Genomic DNA, 19,485 nt, shown 5'->3' on the forward strand with positions numbered 1-19,485 from the left:
TACATACAAGCACATAATATTAAGACAATAAATATTAAACAAATCGTTATTTTAAAAAGAGAATTAAACTAGTAAGTTATCAAAAAACAGCGGTATAAAATATCATGCTTGTTACAAATGGGTTATAAAACTTTGTCCTCTACGCCACATGCTGAATAAATATCGAGATACGGCAAACACTATGGGGGGATGGGTATCATATGTCAGAATCCGACAAGCCTGAGCAAAATGTCGAAGCTTGAGATTCCTACAAATCGGGATCAACCAACAGTTCCTAATTGAAAAACAGAAAAACAGAAAAATATTACATGAGCTACATTTTCACTTTTATAGTTGCATGCCGGACAAGCTTCTTTGTTTGACTTTGACCATTTGCATGTGAGCGACCTAATTGGTAGGGTGCCATGCCTTAGCTGTAGATATAACTTTTTCGCAAGTTGAGGTTGTATTACATCCATGAATTCCTCAAATTTAGATTCCACTTTTACTAGGAGGAACTCTGCCGACAGCCTACCCATAGCTGCAGACCTCAGTAGTGCACAAAAGTTCTGCCTTCGAATCTGAGTTTGCAGTTCCTTTTTCGATATCCCAGGACAATGCATCTCAGGTATTTCCCAGAATTGCGGGAGACCTATCCGGGTAATAACAGCCCTAATATGTTGCAGCCATGGGATGTTTTTGCTTTTAAGGGAGGTCCAAACCTCAGCTCTATAAGAGTCCAGTTCTGGGACTGACCACAGCCTCTTCCAATATATAATAGGTCTTGCAGTTGTGATCTCCTCTATTGGCTCCAACCCAAGATCTAGTCTAAGAGGGATCAGTGGTGTGCTTGATGACAGTCCGACTAGGTTCCTCATAAAGCTTTGTTCCACCCTTCTGAGGTTAGGTATCTGTGCCCCCAAAGTCAGCGCCATATATTGCAGCCGTTCTAGCCTGAAGACAATATATTTCCAAGGCCTGAGATGCCGGTTTGAAGGCTGACCCCTTGAGAACTTTGCTAATGCTCCCCGCTACCTGGGATAGTTTAAGCGCCGACTTGGCGGTTTGGGTATTCCAATCAAAACTCTCCGTCAGGGTAATACCCCAATATATCAAGGTCTTAACCCTCTCTAGGGGGGTACCATTTAAGAATGGGTTTGGGCGTGTCTGCTTTGGGGGGGTTGAAAATCATGAACTTGGTTTTTCTCAAGTTTATTTCCAATCCCCGCAAAGCGCAGAATGCCGCAAATCCATTAAGAGTTCTTAGAATGCCGATGATGTTTTCGACAGCAGCAGAGTGTTGTCTGCAAACATCAGAGCGGGCACTCTCCCAGTCACCAAATTTGGGACCATTAATATAGAGACTGAATAGTGTAGGGGCCAAGACGCACCCTTGGCGCACTTCTTTCAGCACAGGAAAGCATTCCGTAAAGTCACCATGCCTCCCGTACCTAACCATTTGGCGGATGACAAGAACCGCTACTGGGACTCCCTATCAATTTATCACAAAGCCATCGCACAGCACGCAAAACACACATCGCGTCCCAAATCACAGCTGCAGGAAATTCTCCTATGGTTTTGTACCAAATCCTACAATCTTTTGTCAAACCTGTAGCGTGTGGAAGTTCTGAGTTGGCATCACAGCAGCTATGTGAAGAAATTTCCCAGTTCTTCACTAATAAAATAGACACAATTTATGAGAAAATTGTTAATTCTAATATGGCATTTAGTACAGACAAATCACTCCCTCAGATTAAGGATAAACCTAATTCTATCACCCACACCCTTGACATGTTCCCCCCTATCACTGCAGAGGAGGTATTATCTTTAACCTCACAGATAAAGAGTGGAAGTCCGGATGACACGATTCCAGCTAGAATAATGCCCATGCTTGCTGAAGAATTATGCCCTGTGATCCAGAGGCTCGTGAATCTCTCACTTAGCTCAGGTGACGTCCCCAGGGGATGGAAACGGGCCTTGGTAAGACCGATCAGGAAAAATACTGCCATACCATGGACCGAATTATCCAATCTTAGGCCCATATCCCTGCCACCATTCTTAGGGAAACTGACCGAAAAACATGTCAATCGTCATCTGTCAAACTACATTGAACCTGCAGGGGGGTTGGACTATTCTCAATCAGGGTTCAGGCCGAAGCACAGCACGGAGTCAACCCTTCTGTCAGTCACAGACGACTTGCATATGTATCAGGACAAGGGCTACGCCGTGATCCTGGTACTATTAGATCTGTCGGCAGCGTTAGACACCGTGTCACATATCATCCTGACTGACCGGTTGGCGAACATTAGACTAAAGGACAGAGCCCTTGCCTGGCTAAGGGGTTTCTTATCCAATCGCACCCAGAGTGTCACCATTGGTGCATATCGCTCAGTGGAGGTAGAGATTTCGAAAGGGGTGCCACAGGGCTCTTGTTTGAGCCCAACCCTCTTTAACATGTACGTGGCACCCCTGGCAGGAGTGATGCGCACGTATGGCTTCATCCCAGTGTCAAAACTCTCTCCACTGAAGTAAAGAACTCCTTCTCATTAGGCATGAAGGCTGTAGCACAATGGATGTCCTCTAACTGCCTTCAGTGCAATGTCAGCAAAACAGAAGTCATGCTGTTCGGGGAGGCTAAAATGCTATGGACTCCTGATTGGTGGCCACACGACCTGGGAGCAGTTCCTGAACCAAAGCAGGTCGTTAAAAATCGGGGGATCCGTTAAGATCAAGAACATTCGCTGAAACCGCACAGCAACTATGTCATAGGCTCATGTTTCCACACTATCAGCCTGTTGCGCAAAGTTTTTCCCCTGCTCCCAGATTCCTTCAGGAGAACTCTGGTACAGGCTCTTGTTCTAAGTCAGATCGACTACTGTAACGGCTTGCTACTCTCTGCAAACGAGGGAGTGCTGACCAAGCTCCAAGTAATCCAGAACACGGCGGCCCGCCTGATCCTGAATGTCCCTCCGAGAACCGCGTCCAAACCTCTTCTGGACCAATTACACTGGCTCTCAATCCGACAGAGAACAAAGTTTAAAATATGCTGTTTAATACATAAAAGCTTAAACGGACAAGGGCCCGTCTACCTGGAAAACAAATTCATTCCATATGTCCCTACCCGATCTCTCAGATCCAGCAACCACCTTCTCTTGGTGGTGCCCCGTGCAAGAAAGGCCAGACACGGAGGCAAAGCTCTATCTGTAACTGGACCATCACTGTGGAACAAGCTCCCTCTGTCTCTCAGACAATGTTCAGAACATCTAAAATTTAGAAGGCAGCTCAAAACCCTGCTGTTTAGAAACCAGATCTAGATCCATCTGACACTACTTTTGCTCTGTCTTTGTTTCCTTGCTCCCAGGCCCAGAGATACTCCTCCGGGTGTTTATTCAAGCGCGTTACAAACCCGCAAATAAACCTGTGCGTAATTGCCCGTGTGGAGTCGGGATAGTATAGCCAGTAGGTAGGGCGGGAGACCCAAATCTGACAGCACCTTCCACAACTTCTCCAGAGGGACCAAATCAAATGCGGCCCGCAGGTCCACAAAAACAAGGTAGAGGCTGCCACCCTCCACACTTACTGTTTTCCAGAATGGGACCTGCAAGCGGAATATTTGGTCTAGGGTGGAGATGCCTGCCCTAAAACCGGCCTGGAATGTGGTCAGTATTTCGTTTTCTTCTATCCGTCCCAGGATCCTATCAAGAATGATCCTCCCAATTAGCTTTTGTGATGTATCTAAAAGACTAATGGGTCTGTAGTTTGATGGGGTAAGCGGGCAACCTTTTTTAAAAATAGGCACGATCTCGGCTCCCAACCAAGTAGCTGGCAATTCTGCTCCCAAACAAAATCTCATTAAATAAGACAACCAAATAGGGTGCCCAAATTTTGGGCTGGGTATGAAACAAATCACAAGGTAGTTTATCCAGACCGGGGGCCTCTTTGGGAAGTAGTTTTCCTATTGCTACCTCAACCTCCCTCAGCGTGGTAATTTCACAACGAGGGAGATGGGAATCACTCCCCGCTACCAGTTGATCCCACCGTGAAGTGTCACCCGAGGCCCCCACCAGTCGCTGCTCATGATCGGGGCCTGGGGCAGACACTAATTCCCCCTGTTCATAATCTGCACCCCCTGAGGCTCCTCGGTCTTGCAGGGGTTCAGCGGTTTCGCAGATTATAGTATCAGACTCAGTAACACCATAGAGTGCAACAAAGTGCATTTCCCACATCGCAGGTGCGATATTCGGGGCGGGTGCAGGGGTAAGCCCATTTAGGCCTGCAGCAACAATAGACCAAAATAATTTGGGATACCTACACTTCAATGCAGTTCCGAGCTCCTCCCACATCTTCACCTCCCATTCCTTCCTACCCTCATTGATTACCTTTTTGTAGAGTGAGCGTTTGTCCCTAATAGCTCCTGTGTCCTTGGTTTTAATTGTGAGCAACAGGTCTTTTTTTGCCTTTCGACAGGAGGCGTTATACCATGGATGTACCTAAATCCGTGGAAGGTTTGCCCTTCCCGTAGGACAAAAAACATTCCCTAGCTTAGCAGCCAGCTGCTTATGAATGTCGGGAGCCCTTCCCCTGGAACCAGATCCCCCCATATCAGAAATGAATGGGATAGCAATCCTATATATTTCAGCGAGTTTTGTTGGGGAGTCCTGAAAGTATGGCCATTTTACCCTTCGCCTATTATTAGCTATTATTAGGGGGTTGGGGAACACCTGTTTGGGCTGGCGGTGGGTTTGTCAACCCGAAGCTCCCAGGTTTAAGTGATAGGACAAGAGCATTGTGGCCGCTATCATGCCGTGTATGAACCTTAAATTCAAGCAACCTATCCCAATACCTAGCTTCAATCAATATATAGTCAATGACCGAGGTTTGATCTGATCTATTGAACGTATGTGTCCCAGGTCTATCAGGCTCCACCCTCCCGTTACATGCTCTCAGGGATGTCATTAGCGTGAGCGTTAGAAATTTGCAAAACAAGCGGGGTCCATGCCTTGACCTGGGAGATCTGCGGATCAGGGATGTGCCAGAGCTGATCTACTTCATCCTGTTCACCCAGTTCTGGGCTCACAAGGGGCTCAAACTGGCAGTTGAAGTCTCCGCCCAAATCTAAAATGGTGGAAGAATCGACCAGCTGAGAAAAGTTTTTAGTGCGTCAATTGCCTCAGACTCGAGTCCCCGCTTAACTGGTCTTGAGTATACATTTATTATAGCTACCTGGGGCCTATTTTGCGGGGAAAGAAATACACACTGGACGTCAGGCGAGTTGGTTGGGATTTGTACAGCCCGAATGCCCAGGTGAGTACCCACCCAAATTGACAGTCCACCCGATGGCCTTCCTCTACCCCCCGTTGTCGCCAGGATATCAAAGGTAGCAAAACCCAGCATTGTACTCTCTTCTAGTGCCCAGGTTTCCTGCATCAAACAGATATTGTGTGATGCCATAAAGGCACCCCATTCAGGAATGGCCAGTTTATTTATTAATCCTGCCACATTCCAGGACAAGATCTTTATTTGCGCATTGGCTACCCTTGACTTGGTTGGTGCATCTTCCAAAAGGCCAATGAGGCCGGAACTAGAATTTAGTTTTCTGGTCTCATGCGCCCTTTCCCCTATCTCACTGCTTAATATTTCTCTGGTTTTAATAGTATCCCCAGATATGATCCCATCCATTGCAATCAATTGCTGTCCTACTTTTACATTTTCAATGGCAGTTATAAGAACATTGCCCTCCGTTATGTTTGTGGTCCTACCCGTATTGTTACCCTGTACTGGCGGGAAGCTCTGCACCACAGGGCATCGGTCCACCATTTCCAATGGGCTAAACTGGTTTCTTTGGGGAAATAACGAGAGTAGGGGAGTGTGCGGGTAAAACCCTTCCCAAGATGGAGTCTCCAATTTGTTTTTAGGCCTACAGTACTGGAGTATTCCACTCTGACCAGTTCTATTTTGGGTTGTAGGGTAAAAATATGATAGGTCTAAGGGGAGAATTTGGGTGTTCGACCAAATAGGCAACCCATTACAAATGTGCCTTACCGCACGGGGTTGCCTAAAATTAATGACCACACAATCACCCGCCAAGCTTTTAGGGCCCGAACTAATCCAGTCCACTCTTCTGACACACATGATTTCACCTGAGGCGCTGGGAGGGGAGGGCCTGTAGGAGTTGAGCCATTGAATGGATTTGTTCTTAAGATCGCTTTGGCTCTCAATTTTTCCCTGTGCTAAAGGAGGAACACCAGCAAGAACCACTACATATGGCAGAGATTCTTGGGGCAAATCAATAGAGAGCAGCTTCTTCGGTTGGTCACTGCTTAGGCTTTTTTTACTGACAGGACGCAGTCGATCCAGAACACGTGTCCCCCCCAATGCCCTCCCCAATCACTGCGCTATTCCTACCATCAGCTTTTTTCCCACCAGTGTGCAGGGGTGCAGCCATACCTATGCTTAGGTCCACTGCTGGTTGTAGGATTTCTGTGAGGCTATTGTTGCTAACTTGCCTATCCCTGGTCTGCACTAATACATTTTCATTATCGGGAGCTTGCCTGATGGCAGGGTTTCCACCAGCCCCATTGGCTTGCTGTGCGATTTCATTGCGGGGTGCACTCTCAGTGTCAGTAGGGCCTGCTCTATTATCCCTTTTTCCCGGTGGAAGCACAGGTCTAGCCTTCCCTAGTCCAATGTTATTTAGCGTGGAGACTAATCTGTTCAACTTAGATGCAATTGGTCTGATGTGTGTACCAATGATCTGTTCAATTTGTGCCTGAAAGTCGAGTAATAAGTGTGTAACCCAAACAGGAGTTCCTGTGGTGGAGGGCAGGGAGCTAGTAGGAACTGGTGCTGCATCAAGCAGTCGTATACTCTTTTTAGCAGTTTTTTTTGGTATTTGATTCTTCTCCTTCTGGGACATTGGATTGGATTTTTTCCCATCATATTTTGCGCAGGGCTTGTGGGAGCTACTGGGCTAGTATCATCATTAGCGGCCACCTGGGCACATGGTAACTCTGCAAAGGATGATGTAAAATAAAAGCTAGAGTCAGGGGGGTTGACAGTAACAATGGAAAAATCCCCTGTCTGTTGTTGCAGGGGAACAACTGGGGTGATTGACAACCGCCTCTCCGTGTTCTCTATTGCTGTAGCAACAACCCCAATAGTTTTTTGAAGCATCTTGTCGATGGCTGTTAAGCTAGGGAGGGGTTGTGCTGTAGCTGTCTGATGCCTTGTCTTCAGACGGGACACGCAGGGTTGCTTTTTGTTCCCCTTTTCAGGCATGACCCGCAGGAGCTGGTGTCCGCAAATCAGGAAAGGCTAAAGAGGACATCCGCTCCACCTGGGCTCTCCTAGTTTTTTAAAGCGCCAACGGGCGCGAGGTCTCATGGGCGGCTTCCGGGCCCTGCTGCTAGGGCTGCTGGTGCTTGCAGTCTCCTTTCCCTGCGGCCGCGCCAAGATCTCCACAGGCAGCGGCGGCGGGGGAGACCGGGAGCAAAGGCAGGCATCCTGTGGCTGCAGATCCGGGAGCAAGGGCAAGTATCAGGTATGACCCGAAGGAGCTGGTGTCCGCAAATCAGGAAAGGCTAAAGAGAGCAGAATCAGTTCTGAAATGCTTTCGTACGGTTTGAGCCTTTCGGATCTGACTCATACAGCTCTATAGGCTCATTTTCTCAGCACGCAAGTACGATGACCAATTTGGACAGCCGTCCCAAATTGTTTTCTCCAGAATAGATCGGCTGCCGGAATCTGTCTTTGGGTACTCAAGGGACCCCCCCTTTCTAACCATGCACAGTGTGGCAGGAAACATGGGGTGCCTGCCACAGGGTGCAAGGTTTTCCCCACCCAGCAAAGTGATGGAACTGAATCTGTCACTATATGACACATCAAAATCGGTCGTTTGGACTCATGAAGTGCGATTAGTTTGCAAAGCTCTCCAGATCCCATTCATCTGGAGGGGTTTCCTAACAACATCAGAATCAGGCCCTACATGTTAAAATACCCAAAGAAATTCACTGAAAAAAAATAAAGTTAAAGTGACAACTAGGTGTCACATTTCACTGAAATAATGTTGTTGTAAACATTAGAAAATTCTGAAAATCACCATTATAGTTCTCCCTGATAACTCTAAATTGTGACCCCACCATGCATTGCCAGAAAGAATAGTGTTCAGTAACAAGGCCAAAAAAAATAGAAAACTAGGGTGAGAGAAAAGAAAAAGGCACATTTCCAGCACCAAGTGCCTGAGTGGGGTGTCCACCAAGAGTACAGGGAATAAAGAGCCTCTCACTTTTAGAATCTCTTAAGGGTCAAGATAAGGAGCTCATTGGAGGGATTAGTAGGTACTGGGAGACCAGAGACAAGCCTGTGGTTGCATAGAGCATCCAGAATGCTTCTTTGACAAGCCACTGGTTAAAGAAGTACTCCCCGTTGTGTGGGGGGAATCTTTTAAACAGAATGTAGATATGGAGCACTCCATCCTGGGTGTGAGTGGACCACAGGAGGAATTGAGGAGCCAATCCCTGGGTGTCATCGCCATGGGTACATGGGTAGGATTTTTACAACTAAAGCTCAGGGTTTTAGGAGCTGTTTATGGAAATGTCCTCTTCCATCAGGAGCCATGTAACATCATGGGTTTTTTAACAGCCCAAGGACATCACAAGTAGTCAGAATAAGTCATCTGAGAGCGGCACTCAGAAATTCCCTTTTAAAGTAGGATTTACGGCCCCAGGCTCTGGGAGGTAGACTCAATCCTCACTTTTTCACACATATTCAGGTGCCATCCAACATTCAGATCTGCACTCTAAAATGCACGGACGCTGTTTGTTGTTACTCTCTACCTTCCTAAATACCCAGGGTCTCATTTACAAGGCCATTGCACCACCTGAGCGTCACGTTTTTTGACACACCGGCAGCGGACTGGGTCCGCCCATATTCACAAGGCCACATAAAGTCGCACTGCCTGACTTGTCATGTCCTTGTAAATATGGGCCTCTGTCACGCATTACTCTGCGTGAAAGGTGTGCTCCATGGCTATTGCTGTGGGTGTTAACCATGAAACATCCATGGAACCTGACACATTCCCAGATTGACAAAGTTTTGTAAAGCTGGGAATGTGCCAGAATCTAGGAGTGGCGCTATGTGGAGAAATAATTTTATTTCTCCTTTTTGTCCCTATTTCCTTGTTTTTTCTTCATTCTATGCATGCTGTGAAAGAGGAAAATGCAATCAATTATTGTTTTTGTGTAGTAAGGTGTCCTTTCTGGCACAATCACAATCATTGCCACAACGCAGGGACCCTTGCAAAATGACGCAAGGGTGCCTGCTCTGGCACATGGCAGCCAATTGTGTGCCAGCACAAGGAAAAACACATTGATACGTTGTGTTGTTGTTAATACGATGCATCCCTGTGCTTATGAACATAGATATGTTGTGTTGTTGTTAATACGATGCATCCCTGTGCTTTTAAAATGACGCAGCTCGGCCAACAAAATGGCTTGCGCAGAGTGCTGTGTCATTTTTTGTAAATTAGGCCCCCAGTTTCACTATGCAAATGATTTGTTGATTTTTGTCATTCAATGTTCCTCTCCATTTAGTTGCTCTGCTTCATGTGCCTTCCTTCCTTTTCACTGTAATATCAATGTAATGTGTTTGACCCGTTAAATGTATTTGTTCTAATGTTAGAGATAGGTGCCTTGGAGCAGACATTTCTGAGTCTGTCTCTTTGAAAATAACAGATAGTTCATCCAATGTACTGTTATTGTAATTCACATGCTACAAGAAAAGTCAGAGAACACTTCATAAAGTAACAGCATATATGAGCAGTACATTTATCACATCCGTTTACCTGTGGACGGGAGTCAACAAAGTCTAAAAAACAATGGAAACAGACACAAAGAAGGTTAATAAATACTGCAGTTAATATATTTGTTCATTATTGATAATTTGATCAGCAATAATAATCCCATCTATTGCATATCCTGTCTAACTGGTATTGTCTCTACCTTCAAGTTCCTCCTGAAAATAAACACATGTGATATAAAAATAAGAGGGGCATACTTACCTACTGTTAATGTGTTAAACCAAAATTCAGTTCCCAGAATTATTAACAGAAAAATGCTGATGACTTCTTCATAGTTAACATCTGAAGTTAATGTAAAACTACCCACTGTTGTACTTTTATCGAAACAGCCTTGAATAGACTGGACACAAGGGAGTTTGGTAATGATTGACAAAACAAAGGAACTCTTCCTGAGGTTCCTGTAGTAAAGGCTCTATAGACCACCAAGTGCCCAAAAAAGTATACAACACAGGAGCAACAATATTTAAAGGGGGAGAGCAAAGTTCAGTTTTAGATTTTCCTATGCTTGGATTTTAGCAGATAATTAAAAATATTTCACAAAAGACTATCCCGCCATATAAAATTCACCACTTGCTCCATACTCCATTTTTGACCACTGAAATAATGTGTAGGTTACAACCAATTTGTCTTCCTATAAGTGAGTCGTAATTCGCAACCCCAGGGCCCGATGCTCTGTACAATGAACGAGGACTCAGTAGGAAGTGCTTAGTAATAGGCGACTTGGCTTTATTTGCACCAATACACATCTGTACAGGGTGTCGAGTCCCAGCTTGCTTCCTGCTTGGCAAGGGAGGATCCACCCAGGATACACGGTCGTCTCCACAAGGCACCAAAAGTTTAGGATGAAAAATAACAAAAAGGAAACAAAATAAAAACACCACAATCAGTGGTTTGACCCGGCTGCTTCATCCGATTTTGAGGAGGGTTCAGTGAGGGATCACCATCTTCCATCACCATGTGCGACCTGGTTAAAATGTTGCCCTCCCTCTAAGTACCTCCCTTATCCACCCAGTGCCTGGAGAACTCCCTTATATGGCGCCATACCTTTTCCAGCCACTCTCCTCCAAAAGGGTGGCATGGCGGCCCGTGGTCTCAGCCTACCGTACATCTACTTCGGATAGCCAAAACGCAGCAACCAGATTGGTCCTGCACAAGGCCCGCTGCAGCCACATGACACAATGCCTCTGACAAGGCCACTGGCTCCCTATCAACAAGAGAATCACCTTCAAGCTCCTCACTTATGCCTACAAAGCTCTCCTCAATGCAGGACCAGAATATCTGAACCACTGCCTCGCCTTCTACACACCCCCCAGACAACTGCGCTCTGCCCAACTCACACTGGCTTCCATCCCATGGATCCACAAAACCAGAACCAGAGGAAGATCCTTCTCCTACATCACAGCCAAGACCTGGAATACCCTGCCCCTCCACCTCAGGCAATCCTCGTCATTGACATATTTCAGGAAGGACCTCAAGACCTGGCTCTTTGACTGAACCTCCATACCCAGACAGAACAGCTGCCATCCCCCCCCCCCCCCAGTCAGCGTCCGGATGATCAAATTGTCTTCCTGGAGAACGCACAGCATACTAACACTTGATCAGCTGATCTCTAGACCCTCGCTCCACTTAGCGAGACTTGAGAATACTAGCTACCTCTCCGATTCATACTTATCTCAACAATTGGGGTACGAACAAAGGTGCAATGTCCAGACTCTATGGTTTACTGATCAATGCCACCTTCTCACAATCCACCCTGGAAAGGTATTGGCTCTTTTGGCAGGGAGCAGTAGGTCATACATACTCTCCAAAAGCCTGATATTTGCTTCTTGATTCTTACAATTAATTTTTCTGCAAAACCAGGCTGAAGTTTTCTCTATTTTAAACCGCCACGGAATTGGTACTGGTCCCCAGTGCCGTTTCACAGGGCGCGCCTATTGCTGCTCCATAACTGCTGGCAACGTGGACAGGGAGGAGGCTATATGGTGCACATTCTGTGGTCTTGCCCAGCACTTACTGTGTACTTGTTGGTGGTTTGGTCCACTCTTCATTATCAGGGAGGGATAGTTTGTCTGACACCCTCAGCCAGGCTGGCTCTTCCACCCAACACTTCTGGCTGTCAGATACCCACAAAGCAGTGAAAATAGAAGTTAATGACAGGTCTGGCTGAAGCCAAGTTCTGCGCCTTACGTCACTGGAGGAAGCTGAAAGCACCCAGTGGAGCCAACTGGCTTAAATCGCGGACTGTGAATGTAACATCTCCAAGAGGAATGACCAAAAGAGGCATATCTCCAGCTCTGGGAACCCTTACTGCACCCTCAGTTTAAAATAAGACTGACAACAGACATTCACTAAGTAGATACACATAACCACACAGAGGCTGACTCTGGACTTATATAGATTAGGCCTGTGGTTACTTTACTTAGTTGGATGCCCTGCCTTGCATTATTAGATGTTCTTACATCTCTTTGGATCGGGTCCATGTTATTCTGCAATGTACCTCTTCTAAAAAGTGTGCTCTATTTCTACTGATCATTGTAAAATTTACTAGGTGCATGGGGTCACTGAAATATCAATAAAGAATTGTTATGAAAAATAAAATGAATGTGGGGAATGTGCATGGTTACTGCTTCCCGGGTTGCATTGCATTGTAATTGCTTAGTCTCTCTGGGATGCAGTGCACTCCAGTGTGATGAGTTAGTGCTAAAAGGATGCATGCAATCTGCTGACATACTTCACCCTGAGGATAATGCTGTTTGCTGCCTTATTTCATTGAGAGGAAATGCAATGTGGTGGTTTAGTGTATCTAGAATGCTAAGGCTTTTATCCCAGTACTGCACCATGTAGGTTAGTTTACCTTTGATTCAGAAGATAGTGTACTTAGTATGTAGTAACATATGTTTTAGTATCCTCAGAATGCATGCAGTGTAATCATACCTAGAGACGTGTGGTGAGTAATAGCTGCTATGGGATTCAATGTCACAACTTACTCCATCTAGGGTGCATTGTAATGTGGTGAGTTGCTATCTGAAAAATCTATATTATTGACTTATTTCCCATAGGATGCCTTGCAGATTTAACGTCTTGACCCTATGGGTTCTGTGCAATATGTTAGTGTCTTTAGAATACAGCTCAGTGTGTTGGCTTATGCTTCTATGATGTATTGCAATGTGATAATGTAAAATTATTAGTATACATTCAAATGTGATGGGTCAGACTCCATGGAACACAGTGTAGTGTGCAGGTATGTGTCTCTAGGATACACTGAATTATGCTGAGTTAGTGTTCCTTATATATATTTAGGCTGTGGGGTTTTAGGTTTAAACCTATAATAACTGATAAAACCCACTGAAAGAAAAATAGCCCTCACCGGTGAAAACATATAAACACTGAAAAAACACCTGCACAAGCACAAACTAAATGCCATTCAAAGAAAGGAAAAAGAAAGTGAAAGAGTCATTTTGTTCTTACTGAAGGGGTCAATAAAATGTAACTGTTATACAAGCTAGCAGTAAGCAGTAAGAAAGACTGGCTAACATTATTCTGCTTGAGTTCTGTTCTTTAGGGATGCCACTAAAATATTGTTTCTTCTTCCTTTTACTTTTTTCAGTTTTATGGCCTTTGGTCTAAAGATGCAGGGTTTAGTTTCACGTTTTAGGTTTAGTTTAATTATTTTATAAACTGTAGAGGATCAGGACATATCAAACTCACATTTGATATTTTGGCTGCTTTTGATTCTTTCACTAATAGGTAAAATGGCTAGTTTCATAAAAATCTTGCCTAATATGTGTCATCACATTTACCCATAGAGAATGGGTAAAAACCCTTAATACATCAGACCATAGTTTCTAGTGGGTCAGTATTGATAGTAGGTGAATTCCCAACACCTCAGGCTTTAAAAATTAAAGGCAAGGTATAGTGACAAGTATATATATTACCAAGCATCTGGGATAGTGGTGAAAACGTGACACTAGACTTTTGGAAAGCATGGATTGCAGTGTCACTTGTTATGCTCTGCAAAAAAGGTTCTTTCCAAGTTCAACAAAGATTGGAGTGATATTATTTGTATTTGTAGTGATTCAGCTACGTATATAAAAAATATGTGTGATTACCTGTCAAAATTGATACTTGAGCTGAAGTGATTCCCTGTAGGAGATCCTTGCCACTTGTTAGATGGTATGCTGAAAGCATCTTTACAATCTTCAGAGTTAATGAGGGATGCTGTTGACTTTTTAGTCCAGTCTGGTGCACTGTTTCCTTATGCCCAGGAACTAAAATACAAATATTTATCATTTTGTGCTTTATGTGGCATCAAAGAAAGAGTCATCCCAACTGTGTCCCTTAGCTGACGGTTCTCAGCCCAAGGGGCTATAAATGCTGAGAGGGCTTTTTCACAGAAGTTTACATGGGAAGGAAAGCACGAGCGAACATGACCAAAGACTCACTGAAGAAGTATTGTATGGTGTACTGCAATAAGATTAATTTGCAAAAATTTCTTTGGACGTCATATACACTATACATACACTGTCTATATACCATGTTCTTTGAGTGCAGAAAGCAAGCAATGATAAAAGCAAAACGTTCCATAAACACCGGAAAAACACTTTTTCTGTTGTTTTATGTGGCGTGAAAGTGTGTAACCACTGATAACAACTGTTTTTTAAGATATTGAAAACACTGAAAAAACCCCACCAGAATTTACCAAAAATAGAAACTGAAAACAGGACAGCCTATATATATTAGAGTGCAGGGGTTAGTGTCCCTTCAATACTGCATTATTTTGGCAAGTGTCTGCTGGAAGCAATGCATTATTGAAGAATGGTGTGATTCTTATACACTGAAATGTGGCGGATCAGTGCAGCATGTGGAATACAGTCTTTAGAATGTAATGTAATGTGCTAGGTTGGTGTCCTAAAATTACAATGTATGTTGTATGGGTTAGTGTCCCTCTGATTCAATGAATCGTAAATAGGTATTGGCCAAATCAGACCGAGCACCCTGGTGGAGAAATATTTGTAGATATCCAAAGCCATCATTTACCTACATTATGTGGTTGGGAGTGTGTACTGTTTTTAAGAAAAGATTGCAAAGCCAAATGTAGGAATGTGGAGTGTTTAAGTGGTGATGCAGGTTAATCTTCCCCATCTAATACTATCACAAACACCAAAGATAGTCCTTGGATTCACACTAATAAATCTTTAGATCAGTCCTGGTAGTGCAGACAGGCTTTACTACAGGAACATGGGATAAGCACTGCACAGTACCAACATTGACAATAAGTAATTGACATGATTCTAAATAAACCTCATACAAATGTATACACATAAAACAGATTTTTATCTTAATTTAGATGCCGAAAAAAAGTTCATCAGATACATATAGCTAACCCTCAGCCTAACCCTGGGGGAGTCTTCCTTACTTTTCAGCGAAGAAGAATATAAAGAAAAGTGACTGTACAATTGCCGGGCGTACTCTGGCAGTTAACCCATTTCAACAGTAACAGGACCCAATTTAAACTGGACTTCAGCTGTGTCTTTTCCTTCTTCCCCTTTTACTCTGGGTAGTAAAGTGCCCATCTATTCTAACCCTATCCTAGCCAGAGAAACACCTAGCTTAGCCACAGAAGTTACCCAACACTTTTGCAACTCCACTATGACAACTAGGATCAGGGGCCTAACTTACTTTCGGCTATAGGGTCCTCTTCCCATGCTAAGTACAGTGCTGCCATGAAGGCCAGCACCCCACAGAGGTCAATGGCAGCTGTCAGTATCAAAAACCATACCCTGAGCTCTCTATTGACAGGTAAATGAGCTACCGTAAGGGCAACTGTGGGTTCTTGAAACCTCCTTTGCTGTTCAGTGTGGGGGCTGTCACTTCCCATGGGAGACACCCTTCTTCCACTCCTCCTTCTGTCAGTTCAGGGGTGACACCCTGATTCTGAACAGTTGCCTGGCTTGCCAAGACGTCTTTGGGAGAAGGAGAAGTTTTCCCAGTGGCAACTTTGTGATTCTCTCTTACTGAGTTTGAATGCTCTTGCCTTACTTGATCTCTAGTTAAGAGAGTTTTCTCTTTCCTTTTCTTACTGTTTTTCCTTTTCTGTAGGGGCTTAAGGTTCCTAGCTTTAGGGACAGGGATACCAGGATCTTCAGGTTTGTGCCAGCCCCGGACACTGCTCCTTCTGGGATCAGGCTGACCTCTGGAATGTCATTGCCTAGGATACAACATAGGGGAAAGTCAGCCACCCTATTCAAGCTAAAGATATCCGTTCTCTCCAGGGGCACATAGGCTGTAGAGCTGGTTTTGACCTCCCGTGGAACCACCCTTATTCTTCTGATTTCCCCTGGCAGATACAGATTTGGGGACACTAACCTGTCAGCTATTATGGTATGACTGGCATCTGTGTCTCTCAAGGCAGTAGGAGGGCTCCCTTTCTCCTGTTTGGAGTGGAAGTGCTTACTGCCACCCTCAGGGATCACCAGCGTGCCTTCTGGGCCCTTATCCCAGTTAAAATCTAAGAGAATCTCCTCATCTGAGGAGCCCACCCCATGGCTACACTGGACAGCCATGATCTAACGACCATTTTGGGACAGGCTACATCCCCTCTGTAGTGCCCTGCCTGTTGGCAGTTCAAGCACAACCTACTATATAAATGTTTCTTTAACCATGGACCCCCCTTACTCTGCTTGCCAGAGTGGCTTGGTTTTACTATCCTGCTTTTTAGGGTTCTGAAGTCCTGAGGGGTCTCTTTGGTGGGCTTACCACCTTCCTCCTTTGCTTTTTGTGGCCCTACTCCCCACTACCCTTCTTGAAGTCTCCCCCCTGGGTTTCCTTGGGTACTCTTTTCCTTACCCAACCATCAGCCTTCTTGCCCAACTCCCTAGGGCTAGAAAGTTCTGAATCTACTGGATGCTGGTGTAACTTGACTGAGGTTCAATTAAATAAAATGTGCTCTTTCATAACCAAAATATACTGTGCATTATATGTGTCCACCTCATTGCTTTTTATCCAGCCTTCCAGTCCTTTGACTGAGGAGTCCACAAAGCTTAAGCATGCCTGGTTTTGACCTATACGGGTGTTCTTAAACTTCAGTACATACTCTTCTGTGGTGAGTCCAAATCTTTCTATGAATGTCTTCTTCATATGCGTATTTGACTCAGCCATATCCCAATTAAGGGTCAGCAGTTCATCTTTACCCTTTACTGAGAATAAATCCCAAAGTATAGAGCCCCAGTGTTGGCAACCTATGCTTCTCAATTTGCATGCCTTCTCAAAGGTAGCAAACCATTTGTCATTGTCCTCCCCATCACTATACTTGGGGACAATCCGTTTGACGACTTTAGAGTGAAAAGATTGCTCTTTCTCAATGTTTGTCTTGCTACCACCATCTTTGGGCTTCAACCCAACCTCAACCTTTCTTTCCTTAACCCTTTCGATGCTCATGACGAGCTCAGCTCATCATGATGCACAGTTGAGCTGTGCTGATGACGAGCTGAGCTCGTCATGAACAATGGGAGTGATAAAATATCAGCACAGGAGGGGGAAAACGCCTAGCAGCCAAGGTGTTAAGGGCTAGTCTCCTTTCTTCAAGTTCAAGCTTCTTCTCTTCCAAGCAAAGTACGTCAAGCTCATCCTCAAGGGTTCCTACCACTGTACCAATGGGGGGGGTTCCTAGGGTGACTCCTGTCACTTTTCACTGGGGAAAGAGGTCGGGGAAAGGGTGGAAAGTTCTGGTCTTCACCTTCTTCCCTATCATCCTCAATATAGTCTAGGGCAATATTCTCGCCCTCTTTAGGGTCTTTTTCTGAGGAATGGCCCTCCCTCTCTAAACTTTTTTTCGCACAGGAACTGAGGGGACTTTCAAGTTCCTCCGTTTTTGCTGTAACCCTATAACTAATGCCCCTTGTTTTGCACAGAGCCCTCACTCAGATCACTGATCTTCAGGGCTGGGATGACTGAAAAGTTGTGATCCTTACTAGCTCCCATTGTAACTAACTTTATACTAGGAAGTTTGGATCTTTAAAACCTTTTGAAAAAAAATGTAAACCTTTGCCTAACACACCTAAGCATTTTAGAAGCAGTATACAATCAGTGCAATATAATACAGTAAAAATATTCTAAAGCCCTCCAAAGTAAAAACCACTAGTGACCATTGGTCACTTGGAGGTCTGGTTCCGTGGAACCTCACAGGATAAAGGTGATGCAGGTCCCAGGACCAAGACACAACAGTCAGTACACTTTTACCTGGCCTATGGAACCTGGGCAAAGAAATGTCCTAGCTGTACCTGGTTATAAATGGGAGCCACGGAGGAGTTCATTTTACCATTAACACGGTGCTGCAGGAGAACAGGATGAAACATTTCCACATGTACATTGCTGCTGATGTCAGATGAAAGTCTTAGAGTGTGTCCTCTAGCTGTAACATCGAGTGAAGGTGCCAGTGGCTGGATTTTCGACCAACAAGCCTTGGGAGTGTTAAGTTCAGCAAGGAGCTTTTTCGACATCCAGAGGTCTGGGGGAACACGGTAGCAGCCTGAAATTTAGCGGAAGGCAAGACTACAGTTACCACAAGGCATTGGACCATCGGGTTTGGAGTGATCCCTCGGAGGTCCCAATGGCCAGCTAATCTTTTGATTCCGAACATTGATTTACCTGCAGTGTGCAGGGGACTAGTGCCCCTAGTCCTAGGGAGTCTGATGTTGCATCTGACCCTAACAGGGGCCCCTCTATCTTCAGAAGCCAACCTTTAGCCTAGGACGAGCCTCGCTAGATCAGTTCCAGGAGTGTTGCCATAGGTACAGAGCCTCCCTCTGTTGGTTTGTGCATAATCCTGTTGGTGTCTTCTCAGGTCTCCTTTTAGATGCAACTTGGATAAGAACTGAGGTTCTGGTCTCAGGGGTGGGTGTCCCTTAAATCTTAGATTTAGGGGAGTTATGGGAGTGGGGCAAGTAGCCAATGGGTTGCTAGTCCCTGCAGCTAATCTGGCCTTGCGGTGACACCATCTGAGGTTATAGATCACTTTTTTTACCTATAGCCCACTATTTCTACTACTTTTAAAAATGGCAGAAGTCTTTCTTAGCTGTACAGACTAGGAAGCCCACCTTGTAGGCGTGGCTAACCTTCTGGGGGTGTAGACCTCCTGCATAGTTGATGTCCCACCTGTCCTGGAGAAAGGGGAGGGCTGTTTACTTCTCTGGGAGAGAGCCTGGATGCATGTCATAGGCAGTGCAGCATTTGAAGATCACCGCCTTGATGTGCCACTTCACTAACCTGACTGGGAGGGAGGAGGTGTGAACTCCTTCCTGCCCAAGCTTTACTTCATGACTTCTGGAAGTGTTCACACTGCTTGGCAGGAGGTCCGAATCCTGTCTTGGTGAGAGCAAGCGTGGGCTGCTAGCCACAGTGTTAAAAAGCTGAAGCTAACAGCTGGGCCACCTCTAAAGTAAGAACCTGCGTGCATGCCACATTAATCCTGGCATGAGATTTGTGTCAGGAGTGAGAAGACACATTGTTATATACCAGTGGTTTCCAAACTTTTGACTCCTGAGGACCCCCATTGAGTCACCACTGGAAGCTCCCAAGCAATTTGTATGATTTAAATTTCAAATATTAATACAGTAATATGAAAAAAAAACATGTGTGCACACAAAACAAAT

Source organism: Lissotriton vulgaris, chromosome 8 (assembly GCF_964263255.1).
Source record: "Lissotriton vulgaris chromosome 8, aLisVul1.2, whole genome shotgun sequence".
NCBI lineage: Eukaryota > Metazoa > Chordata > Amphibia > Caudata > Salamandridae > Lissotriton > Lissotriton vulgaris.